We start from the raw sequence: 16,133 nt of genomic DNA, 5'->3' as shown, positions 1-16,133 counted from the left end.
TCAGTGATTCACAACAAAACATTGTATATTTTGTGGAATGTATCTAAAGGTGAAGTAAATAGCAGTAGAAGAGAACAGTGTTATGTGTGCCTGTGTGTAGTTTTAGTTTCCCATGGATTGTTTAAACATTTGAATCATAGAGAGTTTCTTCCCTGGTTCAAAGACCATACTGTGCACAGTGGGGGGCATCAAAGCTCCAAGTCGACAGAATTAGGAAAGAAAAGCTGCATCTTCAATGCGCTGGCTCAGAATTATCACAAGGGCACACTACCCGACACCCAATATTCCTCTCCTGAACCTCTCGCTTGATGATTTAGCATTTTCTTACCTGAGTGAGTACCATTTCAGCGGAGAGAAAATGGAGACAATTCATTCCTCCTTCACTCAGTATGGGCTGGCGGACATGTTGGATTTGGGATCAGAGCTGAGCTGAGTCGGCCTCACAGTTTGGTGTACTGGGTCTTTAGTGAGAGTACAGCAGCGCTGGGTATGTTGAAAGAATGACTTGTTTTGATATTGCTGAAAATAATGTGCTCTATCTATCCATCTAACACAACACATAGTGACAGAGAATCAGGCTTTGACTGCATGCAGGGTAATATTGTGCTGTGTGCTTGCTTGGACATGACTTACGCCATTGTAGCCTACAACTGGGAATTGTATGGCAAAGTCTCTGACCCAAGATGAGGTTGCTATAGTTACAGTGAGTGTTTACTTTAACATACAAAAAAAAAAAGTGAGGATGTGATTATAGCCTTTCACCGGATTCAGTCCTCATGTCATATGGACAGGTTTGTGGACAGGTTTGTGCAGGTCTTCATCTTATTGTGCTTTGCATGTGTGAACCCGGTGACCTGAGGCTATTGAGGCCAGCCTAGATCTGTCCTCTCTCTACTCTCTGTCTCAATTAAATTCAAATGGCTTTATTGGCATGGGAAACATATGTTTACATTGCCAAAGCAAGTGAAATAGACAATAAACAAAAGTGAAATAAACAATCTCTCTCTCTCTCCTTCTCTTCTCTCTCTCTCTCTCTCTCTCTCTCTCTCTCTCTCTCTCTCTCCTTTCCTTCTTTCTTGCTCTCTCTCTCTCTTCTCTCTCTTTCTCCCAGTCTGTCAGTAATACACACTTATTATAATGTTTTATTGTATTTTATATAACCTTAATTTTACACTAGTTGTAGGGGAGAAGGTTCATTTAGGAGATGGCTTCATGAATTAGCAGTAATACTTGCATTACTTGCCTTAGCACCGTGGAGTATTGCTGAACCCAGTGGGCCATAGTTATTTACCGCTGCTCGCATTGGACAGGATAGGATGGGAAACTATGACTGGTGTCAAATAATTAGTGCAGTGAGAATCTTGGCTGTACTAAAGCAGGCTCCAGATCAGTCCTAGCTGATGGGGTGTGAAAGGGGATTGTTACCTTACTGTGTCTTCCCTTTCTCTCTCTAAATAATGCAAAATGTGTCCATGGTGGACGTGAGTACAACAGCTCTTACATACTGAGAACCCAATTATATGAATGTCATGACAATTTTACCTGCCAAGGTGACACGCCAGCCTAAAACTAATGGTGTCTCATTAGCCCTGTTCTGTGTGTCTTATTTTGGTCGGGTGAGACGGAAGCATTAACAGCTGTTTTCTCATCAGCTGCTAGGTGAACGTCTGTCATGGCTGTTTAGAGGCAGATAGATTACTACAGTGGCATACTTATGACGGCCAAATTAGAAAATACGATTTTCATGCATAATGCACTTCCTCAAACAAGACTGGATACACTTGACAATTATTATTATGATTTATTTTCTTTATTTTTAGTATGCAAGTTGCAAAACAAAAATAAACGAATTGCACAAACATTGCATTTTAGGGAGAATTTTTTTTACTATGTAACGGTAAAATAAATTCTGTTTTTTACAATAAACAGAATTATCTTTAATCACATTGTACATGTTGAATAATTTCATTCTACACAGTTTAATGTGTGCTATTTCATAACCTGTAAGGCTCTGGAAATGTTCATAGTTATTGGTGGAACAGACACATTTATTGAACAGAAAAGAACCATCCTCTGGATTACATGAATGTACAATTATCTATGACCATTGATTCCTCATACATGTTTGAAGTGTTTTCTGTTTTTTCTGTATTAAACCTCTGTAGTCCTTGTCAATAAAATATTTATCATTATGGTCTATGATTTACTGTATCCAAATACAGTGTCTTATTGAAAGATGCAGTATATTCTCCGTCACATCAAATAGTTAATGTATTTAAAGTTGACATCAATTTGATTTTGACTGCACTGCCAATAGTCCAAGTAGTTCCCTCCCCTCTTGTAAATATATTATGTTTCTATAGAGACGTTATGTTTCTATGGAGAGGTTATGTTTCTATGGAGAGGTTATGTTTCTGTGGAGAGGTTATGTTTCTGTGGATAGGTTATGTTTCTGTGGAGAGGTTATGTTTCTGTGGAGAGGTTATGTTTCTGTGGATAGGTTATGTTTTCTGTGGAAGAGGTTATGTTCTGTGGAGAGGTTATGTTTCTGTGGATATGTTTATGTTTCTGTGGATAGGTTATGTTTCTGTGAGTATGTTTCTGTGGATGTATGTTTCTGTGGATAGGTATGTTTTCTGTGGATAGGTTATTTTCTGTGGATAGAGGTTATGTTTCTGTGGATAGTTTCGTTATGTTTCTGTGGATAGGTATGTTTCTGTGGTGGTTTTCTGTGGATAGGATATGTTTCTATGGAGAGGTTATGTTTCTGTGGAGAGGTTATGTTTCTGTGGATAGGTTATGTTTCTGTGGATAGGTTATGTTTCTGTGGACATTCCTATCCAGTGTATATTATTAAGTGCTGAAATATATTGCTGAGGACTCTGCTTATCTATCAGCATCTGTCTGCTCTACATAGGGACCCAGAATCCATGTCATAATGTACAGAGGTGCACTGCTGTGTCCGTGAAACGCCATTCACCTCCATACCTCTGTCGGGGAGTAGTGAATAAAATTACTTTAACAATCTCTTTACATTTGTCCCCATTACTGTAATAATATATTAATGGGATATACAAGACGTATACTTAATATAATAAACTGAACTGGATTTGAGTAGAAGTAGACACACACAGGGGTCAAATAGGCTACTGCTCATTTACTGGCTGAATACTTCTATTTAATATCGCTAAATAGATGTTTTGGGACTAATAGACTGTGTGAAGTAACCTGCGAAAGACAATGGTTCAGAACTAATGTAACAACCTTTTTAAAAGATTTTATTTGATTGACGTCTTTAATTAAGCCTTTTTTCTTTAAGCCTCTGTGCCATTTGAAAACCTGAATAAAGCTGACTTTTCACTGGGCTACTCAGCACTGGCAGTCTGTGACATTTCCAACACCAGCCAGGCTCAATGATGTAGCTGTCTACTCCTAATGCATCTATCCTAACCTGCATGCCTGACTAGTTATGGCTGGATTCTAATCCTTTTCACATTTGAAGATGGATGCATGCAGCCTAGCTGTACCCTTTTCAGACGTTCAAGCTGCAGCATTTCACGAGATATGTGACATGTGACCTATAGTAATTTGGCGAGGTTAAGTGCTGTTTTCCCCAATGTGTGGCCCATGAAATGGGAAACAACAATCAATCGGCTATAACATCGCTGCATTACATTAGAAAAATATTTTGGTTTTTTAAATTTTTTATTGAATTACATACATACCCGACCAAATAATGTACGTGAACAGGAATTAAAAATATCGCAGTGCAGCAGGAGCTCAGGGCTATACATTATTCATAACATTCTAGATGATCATTTCAGACATATATTTTCTGTGAGAGCTACAAGAAATGTAAACAAACTGTCAAGGGGGCCAATAATACAAAGTAGGCCTACCAAATGAGATCATTTAATTGGAGGATAAAACTGACATATGCCATTAGATATTCAATCAGGATTCACATTTTTGCTGACAAAAACAATTATAATTGTTTATAACTACAGTAACTAACTAGTAACTAAAAACTACAGTATGTCCTAATTAATCACATTATGTGTCTTTGTTACTGTGATTAACAGCATAGTTGAAGGTACCTTAAATGGTGAAATGCATTGCCATGGACTGATAGTATTTATCTTTACAATAACACTGTCTGGCTAATGCCACACTTAACGGAAATTCAACACTTAATGTAAATGTTTAGATGGAAATACAGAAGATGCATGGTTTATATATATAACAGTTGAAAATGGATTTGAACACTGATGAATCATGGGAAATGCAGGTGCATCAGGCTGTTGCATTGCTCCAACTAAAAGGTTTACAGTCAGAGAAATGAAAGGACATCAGGAAGTAACAGTAGCATGATGATTCCAGAAAAGCTCTCCCTAACCTCACTCATACCCTGTCTCCCATTCTGTCTCCCTAACCTCACTCATACCCTGTCTCCCATTCTGTCTCCCTATCACTCATACCTAGTCTCCCATTCCTGTCTCCCTACCTCACTCATACCCTGTCTCCATTCTGTCTCCCTAACCTCAGTCATACCCTGTCTCCCATTCTGTCTCCCTAACCTCACTCATACCCTGTCTCCCATTCTGTCTCCCCTAACCTCACTCATACCCTGTCTCCCATTCTGTCTTCCTAACCTCACTCATACCCTGTCTCCCATTCTGTCTCCCTAATCTCACTCATACCCTGTCTCCCATTTGCTGTCTCCCTAACCTCACTCAATACCCTGTCTCCCATTCTGTCTCCGTAACCTCACTCATACCGGCTCCCAAAAACCTCACTCATACCCTGTCACCTCACTTCTGTCTCCCTAACTTCACTCACTACCCTGTATCCATTCTGTCTCCCTAACCTCACTCATACCCTGTCTCGTCTCCATTCTGTCTCCCTAACTCAGTCATACCTGTCTCCCATTCTGTCTCCCTAACCTCACTCATACCCTGTCCCATTCTGTCTCCCTGACTCACTCATACCCTGTCTCCATTCTGTCTCCCTAACCTCACTCATACCGTCTCCCAAACTCACTCATACCTGTCCCATTCTGTCTCCCTAACCTCATCATACCATGTCCCATTCTGTTCCCTAACATTTATTCATACCCTGTCTGCCTTTCTGTCTCCTCTCTCCTGTCTCCCTCTCTCCTGCTCGCTCTCTTCCTCACTGTCTCCCTCTCTTCTTCACTGTCTCCCTCTCTTCCTCACTGTCTCCCTCTCTTCCTAGCGGTCTCCCTCTCTTCATCACTGGTTTCCCTCTCTTCCTCACGGTCTCCCTCTCTTCCTAGCTGTCTCCCTCTCTTCCTAGCTGTCTCCTCTCTTCCTAGCGTCTCCCTCTCTTCCTAGCGGTCTCTCCTCTCTTCCTCACGGTCTCCCTCTCTTCCTAGCTGTTTCCCTCTCTTTCCTCACGGTCTCCCTCTCTTCCTAGCTGTCCTCTCTTCCTTACGGTCTTCCCTCTCTTCCTAGCTGTCTCCCTCTCTTCCTCACGGTCTCCTCTCTTCCTAGCTGGCTCCCTCTCTTCCTCACGGTCTCCCTCTCTTCCTAGCGGTCTCCCTCTCTTCCTCACGGTCTCCCTCTCTTCCTCACGGTCCTCCTCTCTTCCTAGCGGTCTCCCTCTCTTCCTCACGGTCTCCCTCTCTTCTAGCTGTCTCCTCTTTCCTCACGGTCTCCCTCTCTTCCTAGCGGTCTCCCTCTCTTCCTAGCTGTCTCCCTCTCTCCTCACGGTCTCCCTCTCTTCCTAGCTGTCTCCCTCTCTTCCTCACGGTCTCCTCTCTTCCTCACGGTCTCCTCTCTCTTCCTAGCGTCTCCCTCTCTTCCTAGCGGTCTCCTCTCTTCCTAGCGGTCCTCCTCTCTTCCTAGCTGTCTCCCTCTCTTCTAGCTGTCTCCTCTCTTCTAGCTGTCTCTCTCTTCCTAGCTGTCTCCCTCTCTTCCTCAGGTCTCCCTCTCTTCCTAGCTGTCTCCCTCTCTTCCTAGCTGTCTCCCTCTCTTCCTCCGGTCTCCCTCTCTGCTCCCCCTCTTCCTACGGTCTCCTCTCTTCCTAGCGGTCTCCCTCTCTTCCTAGCTGTCTCCTCTCTTCCTCACGGTCTCCCTCTCTTCCTAGCGGTCTCCCTCTCTTCCTCACGGTCTCCCTCTCTTCCTAGCTGTCTCCTCTCTTCCTCAGCGGTCTCCCTCTCTTCCTAGCGTCTCCCTCTCTCCTACGCTGGTCTCCCTCTCTTCCTCACGGTCTCCCTCTCTTCCCTCAGCGGTCTCTCTTCTCTCCTAGCTGTCTCCCTCATCTTCCTCCACGGTCTCCCTCTCTTCCTCACGGTCTCCCTCTCTTCCTAGCGGTCTCCCTCTCTTCCTAGCGGTCTCCTCTCTTCCTATGCGTCTCCCCTCTTCTTTTCTCTAGCTGTCTCCCTCTCTTCCTAGCTGTCTCCCCTCTCTTCCTAGCTGTCTCCCTCTCTTCCTAGCTGTCTCCCTCTCTTCCTAGCTGCTCCTCTCTCTTCCTCACGGGTCTCCCTCTCTTCCTAGCTGTCTCCCTCTCTTCCTAGCTGTCTCCCTCTCTTCTCACGGTCTCGCTCTCCCTCTGCTCTCCTCTCTCTCTACGGTCTCCCTCTCTCCTTAGCGGTCTCTCTCTCCCTACGGTCTCTCCTCTCTTCCTAGCGGTCTCCCTCTCTTCCTAGCTGTCTCCCTCTCTCCTAGCGTCTCCTCTCTTCCTAGTCGGTCTCCCTCTCTTCCTAGCGGTCTCCCTCTCTTCCTAGCTGTCTCCCTCTCTTCTAGCTGTCTCCCTCTCTTCCTAGCTCTTCCCCTGTCTCCCTCTCTTCCTCACGGTCTCCTCTCTTCCTCATCGGTCTCCCTCTCTCCTGCGGTCCCTCTCTTCTAGCGGTCTCCCTCTCTCCTAGCGGTCTCCCTCTCTTCCTCACGGTCTCTCTCTCTTCTCACGGTCTCCCTCTTCCTAGCTGTTCTCCCTCTCTTCCTAGCGGTCCCCCTCTCTTCTAGCTGTCTCCCTCTCTTCCTAGCTGTCTCCCTCTCTTCCTAGCGGTCTCCCTCTCTTTCCTAGCGGTCTCCCTCTTCCTAGCTGTCTCCCTCTCTTCCTAGCGATCTCCCTTCTCTACTGTCTCCCTCTCTTCCTAGCGGTCTCCCTCTCTTCCTAGCGTCCTCCCTCTCTTCCTCACGTTCTCCCTCTCTTCCTCATGCTGTCTTCCCTGTCTCCTCAGGTCTCCCTCTCTTCTAGCGGTCTCCTCTCTTCCTAGCGGTCTCCCTCCTTCCTCACGGTCTCCTCTCTTCCTAGCGGTCTCCCTCTCTTCTAGCGTCTCCTCTCTTCCTAGCTTCTCCCTCTCTTCCTAGCTGTCTCGCTCTCTTTCGCTCTTTATTTTCTCCTCCTGTTCTACTTCTCCTCTTCCTTCCCTCCATTTTGTTTCAGGGGCATGAGGCAGAGTGGTGAATCGATACAGTAGGCTACAAACTAACTCTCCATTCTGATTCTAGCCAACAGAGCTCCACAGAGGGCCTGCATTAATTATACCCTTCTCACTTCATGTGTGGCGGTGCACAACACGCTATCCAACACACAACACTGTAACTGTATGTATGAGTGTGTATGTGTGTATGTACGTGTGAGTGTGTGAGTGTGCACTTGGGTATGTGTGTTACTGTGCAGTGGGGTTGTATGTTTGTTTGAGAAGGGGTGTGAGCTGTGTGTGTGTGTGTGTGTGTGTGTGTGTGAGGGGGGGGGGGGGGTGCTAACAGCCTCTAATCCCAAGTAGCATGCAGAATGAAAGCAGATTACAGTTGTGAGTGACCAGTTCCAGGCATTCTAATGTTATTGATTAAAAACAGCAGGGGTCCAGGCACTGAGCCCTGCTGATATTCTCTCCCCTGCCACTACAAAGTCACTTTGTGTAGATATCATCTCATTCTCTTAGAGGACTGTATGGAAGTAGCTGATTGGCTTGAGGCATTAAAGTCTGTCTGGGTTTCAATTTGAATTAGAATTTTCCTTCACTTCCTAGTCGTCTCCTTATGTGCCAAAATATTTGTTGTTATCCTCGTTCGCTAATATCGTTCTGTAGCTAGAATATAAACTTTGCTGATGATCCAGTTATAATACATTATAAGACTAATATGTCTAATTATGATCTCCTAATGATCATGACTAAATAGCAGCCATTTCGAGTTAGCTGTGTGTGTGTGTGTGTGTGTGTGTGTGTGTGTGTGTGTGTGTGTGTGTGTGTGTGTGTGTGTGTGTGTGTGTGTGTGTGTGGTGTGTGTGTGTGTGTGTGTGTGTGTGTGTGTGTGTGTGTGTGTGTGTGTGTGTGTGTGTGTGTGTGTGTGTGTGTGTGTGTGTGTGTGTTGTGTGTGGGTGTGTGGTGTGTGTGTGTTTCCAAGTGTGTACATGTTAAAGTTAGCATCAGTTCATATGAGGAGGCAGTATGGGGGTTGGGTGGACTGAGTGTTCAGTTGGAGCTGCTGCTAGCAGCCTTCACTGACTGAACAAACTCACTTTGAGGTTAGTGTGAACACAGCAGGGAGTCCCTCTACAAAACCCATGGACAAATGTCATCAGTCCTGAAGCCTCCCCCAGTCTCCCTCTGCCTCCCCCTTTCCTCCCCTCTTCCTCGCTCAGCCCTAACCAATCAGCTTTATCAGGCCTGTGTTACTGCAAAGAGACAGGGGGACAACAACAACAACAATAACAACAAGTAAAGAAAAAACTGAGATATAGAGGGAATGTGTGTGTATCTTGTAAACAGCTGTTGAGACGATAAGTGAAACACAGTGAATTGGGTTCAATGAGAATAAGACATCTCTGTAGTTATGTTCAAATGTATTCTCTCTTCCTTCCCCCCATTATCTTATCTCATAAGACCAAGATTGTGGCGGCAACAACAGGTAGAGTTAGCAGTGTAACAACAATCGTTAACTCCAAGCTCATTCCATCTGTTTCCATTGCTAGAAGAAGGAAATGTTGACTGGAGAGATGGAGAGATGGAGGGATGAGGTGATGGAGGGATGGAGGGATGAAGTTTATGGAGAGATGGAGGGATGGAGGGATGGAGGTGATGGAGAGATGGAGGGATGGAGGGATGGATAGATGGAGAGATGGAGGGATGGAGGGATGGACAGATGGAGAGATGGAGGGATGGAGAGATGGAGAGATGGAGGGATGGAGAGATGGAGGGATGGAGAGATGGAGGGATGGAGGGAGGAAGGAAACGAGGAGTGCTCTTGGTTTTAACTTAACAATTATCTTTCATGTCGCTATAGCTAGCTAGCTAGCTGAAATGACCAGTTCTCCTCACTGGAAGCCAATTAGATTTCTGTCCATGAGTGTGTTTTAATCAGTAGTGGTGGTAATTGGGAACCCCCTGCTGTGTGTGTGCGGCTGGGGACAGAACAGAAGATGGAAGCACAAAGCCACACATGGATGTGCAGGCAGCCATATTGGGCTTCAGACAGGAACAATTACATGATGCTTACAAAGATTGAGATATATGAAAGACTCAAACAAACAATCAGCTGTCTAAGAGTCAGATGGTCTGCTGTACATCAATGAAAGAAATAAGTCATGTTCATTGCAAAACTTTTGCGATTCAGGGAGAAGTTAGAAAACTTGTGCTTGGGTTGCAAAGTTCTAGTCATTTAAAAAAAGTTCCCCCGGTTTTCCAGAAGTCCTGGTTGGAAGATACCCGGAATTAGGAGGGAATCTTTTGCAGAAAGTTACCAGGTTTTTGCATCCCTACAAATGATTTGGAAGTGTAGAGGCTGGAGAGGTTTACTATGGTGCATTTCTAGCTGCTTACAGCAATGTGATGTGATTAACTTACTTTTCATTGAGGAAGATGAAGGGTGTGAGGGTATGATGTGATGGTGAATGTCGTAAAATAGATATCCATATTATTATAATGTAAAAAAGATATATCCATAGTATTATAATGTAAAATAGATATCCATAGTATTTCAATGTAAAAGAGATATCCATAGTATTTCAATGTAAAAGAGATATCCATAGTATTTCAATGTAAAATAGATATCCATGGTATTATAATGTAAAATAGATATTCATAGTATTTTAATGTAAAATATATATCCATTGTATTATAATGTAAAAGAGATATCCATAGTATTTTAATGTAAAATAAATATCCATGGTATTTTAATGTAAAATAGATATCCATGGTATTATAATGTGAGAGATATCCATAGTATTTCAATGAGACTCACCTGGATGAATATATATATTTTACCCATCCTTCCTACTCACTTCTAACAATTTACAATTTACTACTTATGTTTGTCAGTAGTCGTTTTTTAAATCTTGTATGTCTGTCAACCACAACACTGTAAGGAAATGTCATTATTACAGTATCCTGACATTCTCTGTGGAATAGGTGAAGGTCATATCTTTTGTCTGGTGCTGTAAAACACAGTGAGAGGACATATTGAAGTAAATGTTGAATTTAAGACTAAGAACAATGTCAATATACCTCCACAGCTTCTATATAAAAGACGATCGATGTGTCTATCTGCTGACACAATTGTTGCCACGGACAGAACCCACACACTCAATTCATAGCCAGTATCTTCCATCATATAATTAAAGTCATTTTCTCCTCATTTTCAGCTGCTGTTCCTCGCTGCAATTTCTTACAATCATGTTTCATAATGTTGAAAGTCAGCTGTATGGAGAGAAATAGAGCTGTGGCATTTGCAATTTGCAAGATTTAATTAGTTATACTCAATACACAATCACTCCCCACTTGTTCTCTCTGCGAATAATATTTGTCACAGAGGAGTTCAAATGAATGTCTGTGGCAGAGGGGGAATCAGGAAATCATATTATTACCTATTTAGTTTTCACATTCCATTCATTTATCCTTTACATTCACATGCTAAACATTGTGTTTCATATTGAGCCATGAGTCAGGTCAGTTTAATAGATAGGCAGAATTCACCCCAATTTCACACAATAAGGAAAACATAAAACATAACATGAAAAGTAATTAAACGTATCCACAAAGCATCTCAGAGAAAATGTTGATCTAGGGTCAGTTGCCTTCTAGTTTGCCATTTATCATAATTAATACTATTATATAAACAGATCCTAGATCAGCACTCCTACTCTGAGACACTCTGGATACAGGCCCAGGTCTCCCTAATCTTCCCAGGTCTTAACATGTGAAATAGCTACCCAGTCTAGGTAGTGCTGTCCTTGAGCATTATCTAAGAGTTCATCTATATGTTACTATAAGTACCATATAGTTCAGAGAATTAAATATTGATAGTATCTCTAATCGTTTTTCAAAAATGCATCAGATGTTGAGTTAGCACAAAGGACATAGAGTGTAGTGGTTGTTTAATGGAAATTGCTGTACTTTGGGAATAAAATAGAAAAGAGAAAGTTTCAGGCCATTGTCACTCTCCACCCCCCCCCCTCACCCCTCTCACTCCCCTCACCTCTCACCCCTCTCACTCCCCTCACCCCCCAACCCCTCCATGTCGGGGTGCTGTGAACTCTTTTATGTCGGCCACCACACCATGTCTAATGGCCCCTGCTGAGACAAGCGTCCTGCTCCATGCTGCTCCCAGCACCAGTTGGCATCAAGAGGATTGTGGATAAATAAAAACCATAGAAATTGGGGCTTGAAATTTTGGGGTGTAGCCTCCCCCAAAAGCCCACAAAACCTTAAACCCGCATCTGTTGCTTGCTGTTGTCATGTACATGAAAGTTGATCACACATGAGATAAGATGTGTCTCCTCAGCTCCTCTCTGTTTCAACACAAACATGGCAGAATATTTTCTTTCTTCGATCTTATTTTATTAGATGTATTTTTTTTAAACATTTTAATCTTTTTTTTGTCTATGTTGGCATTAATGCTGAGGTTTTGTAGGCCTTGTTTCCACTTAGTGCTTGAATAGTGGGTAATCTCACTTGCTGGTAACATCCTGAAGAAGGTGAGCATCATTTTTCCTTTCTAATCATTCTAACATATCTCACAATCCTGAAAAGGCTGCTTGCTACTGCTCTACTAAATGCCCTATAGCCTATGTGGGAGCTATACAAAGGGATCAGCACTGCTGCATTACATTGAAGCTACTTATATTCTAATCAAAACAGTGGGAATTATATTTTCAAAGGATTTCAAGAAGAGAAGATGGCTTGTCAATTTTGAGCCTGTCTGTGGATCCTTTCCTGTGCCATGCCGTTGACTGCCAGCCTGTTCAAAGACAGTGTGTCTAATATAACTATTGGGGAGCAGGAAGGGAAAACAATCATTCAAATTCTCTCCAGAACGTTCTGATTCTGGAACTAGCTGAATGTCTCTTAGCGTATTGTGGTTTAAGCAGGGAGGGGGGTGAAACAAGGGGATGCTGAGAATCAGAACCTTACAGCTGGCAGAGAGAGACAGAGAAACCCTCCTCCCCCATCCCCATCCCTTAACATACATACACAGTGAAACTGGGAGACACATCAGTCGGCTTTCACCCTCTGCTATGTGTCTCTTTGTCTGCCTGTCTGAAAATGGGAGTAATTTTGAAGCGAGAAATCAGGCGTTGCTGAAACGACTTTAGTGGCCCAAAACTAAAGCATTATTTTATTTTTTAAACTGAAATATGATTTTCACCCTCTCCTAACATGTCAGTTTTGTATCGATGACTCTCTCCATTTTGTTAGCAATGCTTTTTCTGTGTGTGTGTGTGTGTGTGTGTGTGGTGTGTGTGTGTGTGTGTGTGTGTGTGTTGTGTGTGTGTGTGTGTGTGTGTGTGTGTGTGTGTGTGTGTGTGTGTGTGTGTGTGTGTGTGTGACAGTAGAGGTGGGGGGACCTCTGTTTACCTCTCCACAGTCTCAGCTGTTCTTTGTTTTGCTCCCCATGAAGAGACTGACAGACACATAGAGAGACTGACAGACACACAGTAGAGGTAATTTGTACCAAACTAATTCATGCAATAGACAGCACAAGAAGGAGGAGTACGCACACAGTGGTCATATAACATGGAGATGAGCCCCACACAAAGCATGGAGTCACGCTCCTTTAAGTAGGACAATCTACAATTTAGAAAATGACAATTAAAATACATAAATAAGCTCAAATAGTATTGGTGGAGAACAGGGAAGAGAACAGGGAAGAGTTGATGGGAAACGCTGTGCATTTTTCATCCACGGATAAATAAAGAGATGGCATATAAAGGGGTGGGTTTTGTCATTGTGTGAGAAATATAAACACAGATGAGTTGTGTCTTTGATTTGTTCCTGCTTTTCAATCGACACAGCGGGATGTTCTAAAGAACTTGGCCTCTTTGCATTTTGGGTAAATAGGCACCATGGACCCTGCATGATGAGATTATATTCCCCCCGTCTCTCAGAACACCTCGCCGTTTTCTCTTTCTCTCTAAACACAAAAACTGCATTTCTGTTTTTCACCAACGTCCCGGGTGATTTTTCCATCCCCCCCGTCATGCTTTGATAATTTTTTTGGATGCCGTGCCACTACATAGCACAATTTCATTGTTTTACTGCTTCTGTCATGTACTGTGATTTCTGGCTGCTGCTAAAGGAAGGAAAATATACCGTTTGTTCATCGATAGTCAAACAGTCTGCTGTAACAGTACTAGCACATAATCTTTTTATTTGTATTTATTTCACCTTTATTTAACTAGGCAAGTCAGATAAGAACAAATTTTTATTTACAATGACGGCCTACCAGAAGGCATAAGGCCTCCTGCGGGGACGAGGGCTGGGATTGAAAATAAAAATACATTAAATAAAAATATAGGACAAAACACACATCCCGACAAGAGAGACACCACAACACTACATAAAGAGAGACCTAAGACAACAACATAGCATGGCAGCAACACATGACAACACAGCATGGTAGCAACACAACATGACAACAACCTGGTAACAACAATAAGGCAGCAGCACAAAACATGGTACAAACATTATTGGGCACAGACAACAGCACAAAGGGCAAGAAGGTAGAGACAACAATATAGCTTATTCACAGCTACATTTACAGCAAAATAATGTGGCATTTGGATTGGGACAATGGGCTTAGCAAGTCACCACTAAGAAATAAAATACAAGCAATTTTTATGAAAGTCATTCATGTTGAATGAAAGCATTTCCTTCTAAATCTTGTTTGTGTACAGAAGTCAGTGTACAGAAGTCAGTGTACAGAAGTCAGTGTGTACAGAAGTCAGTGTGTACAGAAGTCAGTGTGTACAGAAGTCAGTGTACAGAAGTCAGTGTACAGAAGTCAGTGTACAGAAGTCAGTGTGTACAGAAGTCAGTGTACAGAAGTCAGTGTGTACAGAAGTCAGTGTACAGAAGTGTACAGAAGTAACTTGCCATACCAATGCAAGCCCATTTCCAATAGAATACCTCTAACCTTCATAATGTGAGGTAAATCTCTTGTTCGCTTTAGACTGAGATATAAAGGAAATAAGTCATGTTTTGAAGCTCAAAACTCTTAGAACCAATTAACTTAATATTTCAAACACAATATATATGTTGTGTATAGGACAATATGTTTCAGTCATTGGCCAATTTGTTTGCAAATTGCAGTGTGTAGTGATTAGCTCCAAAATAAAAGACCCAAACAATGGATGTTCTGCATCACTCAGCCATTTTGTTCCTTCTCTTACGACATCTACGGCCTTGTGAATCTTTTGTTAAGGTTATTGTCAGTGGAGGACGACGTTAAATTCCATGAAGAGGATTGGATTTCTCAGACTGTGCTAGCTGGATTTCTCAGAACGTCTGTATATTACATCTGCTAAATATGTTTACGTGACCAATAAAATGTGATTTATATTCTAGAATTCTACATGACGATAGATTGCACGCAAATATGGAGCTTCAAACGAAGGAAGAACCCTTCTTAGAGTATAGGCTATTTATCTTTGATGAGAAAAGAATGATATTCTGTGTCTGACTAAAACACTGCAAAGAGGACTTTAAATAGATCATGGCCAGTCTTTGTCCCCTAAATGGATTAAAAAACTGTCCAGACAGACAAGAGCGCCTAAATCCAACCATTGTTCATGTGTGCGCTTCATTGTAACCTCAGGAGTACATATTGTATAAAAGGTACCTTACTGGAACCCCTTTCCAACGGATCTGAAACAGCCCAGGCAGTGAGATGGCCTTGTAACTTCTGTTATAGACAACAGAACTGTTGATTGATGCTCAATGGAGTTAGGTGTCTGAATATCATTGATCACCGCTTTACTAAACAGGATAAACATCTTAGTTCTGCATATCTGTTAAATATGCCATGGTCTAGTGATTGTGTCTCAGAGCATGGGAAATGTTATATCTATATAACATTTTATATCTATATCCATATCTACACTAATTTATCTGAAATAGAGAATCATATATACTGTGACCTGGTGATAGGTTTTCACAGCAACCAAAATCATTGTCATTTTTATTTCACAATGGGAAAAAGAGCTACTGACTGAATGATGCAAAGCGTGTTCGATTGAATCCCTTTATTTATAAATTGTTTATTTCTTATTATATTTTGTTGTCATAATAATAATATGTTAGACCTGTAGAATAAATGTCTTGCATTGCAAATTCTGCAATGTTAATTCATGTCAATACTGAAAAGATCATCAATTTCAGCAGCAGACCATATTCATTTCCACTGCTTAACCTTGCATCAATGGAAAAATTGAAATATGGTCATTTGAGTGCCATTTAACTAATATATTTGATCTAAAAAGGCAAAGTCTACACAGTAAAATACTACAAATTAATAGTTGTTATTTTACATACAGATATATGTATTTACATTTTTGTTATCTTAACATTTATCCTCTTTAATTCCGATAATGGATCGAAATATTGATGTTAGATATCTTTGTCTATAACAGGTACATTTGTTATGCTTTTTCTTTCTATTTTCAGGGTTGATCTAATGTGATAAAGACAGAGAAACATGGCCGTTTCAGGGTTGATCTAATGTGATAAAGACAGAGAAACATGGCCGTTTCAGGGTTTTATCTAATGTGATAAAGACAGAGAAACATGGCCGTTTCAGGGTTGATCTAATGTGATAAAGACAGAGAAACATGGCCGTTTCAGGGTTGATCTAATGTGATAAAGACAGAGAACATGGCCGTTTCAGGGT

At 42.0% G+C, this 16,133-nt stretch overlaps 1 protein-coding gene across 4 annotated transcripts in view; it reads left to right on the top strand.

The window, feature by feature from the left end:
• The first annotated feature begins 307 nt into the window (after window positions 1-307).
• ctnnb1 (catenin (cadherin-associated protein), beta 1) overlaps window positions 308-16,133 on the top strand; it is a 33,254-nt gene continuing 17,428 nt past the window's right edge. For 2 of the 4 annotated variants that reach the window (XM_070441458.1, XM_024143457.2), the window contains exon 1: window positions 309-332. The gene's annotated coding sequence lies outside the window, so the exon portion shown is untranslated. Of the gene's footprint in view, window positions 333-415; window positions 488-16,133 lie in introns of those variants that run through there. The other 2 variants (XM_024143463.2, XM_024143460.2) reach the window with 2 other exon arrangements.

The sequence above is a fragment of the Salvelinus sp. IW2-2015 genome, unplaced genomic scaffold, assembly GCF_002910315.2.
Source record: "Salvelinus sp. IW2-2015 unplaced genomic scaffold, ASM291031v2 Un_scaffold4034, whole genome shotgun sequence".
Taxonomy (NCBI): domain Eukaryota; kingdom Metazoa; phylum Chordata; class Actinopteri; order Salmoniformes; family Salmonidae; genus Salvelinus; species Salvelinus sp. IW2-2015.
Note: the sequence above shows the minus strand (reverse complement) of the source record. Positions and strands in the feature narration are given on the sequence as shown.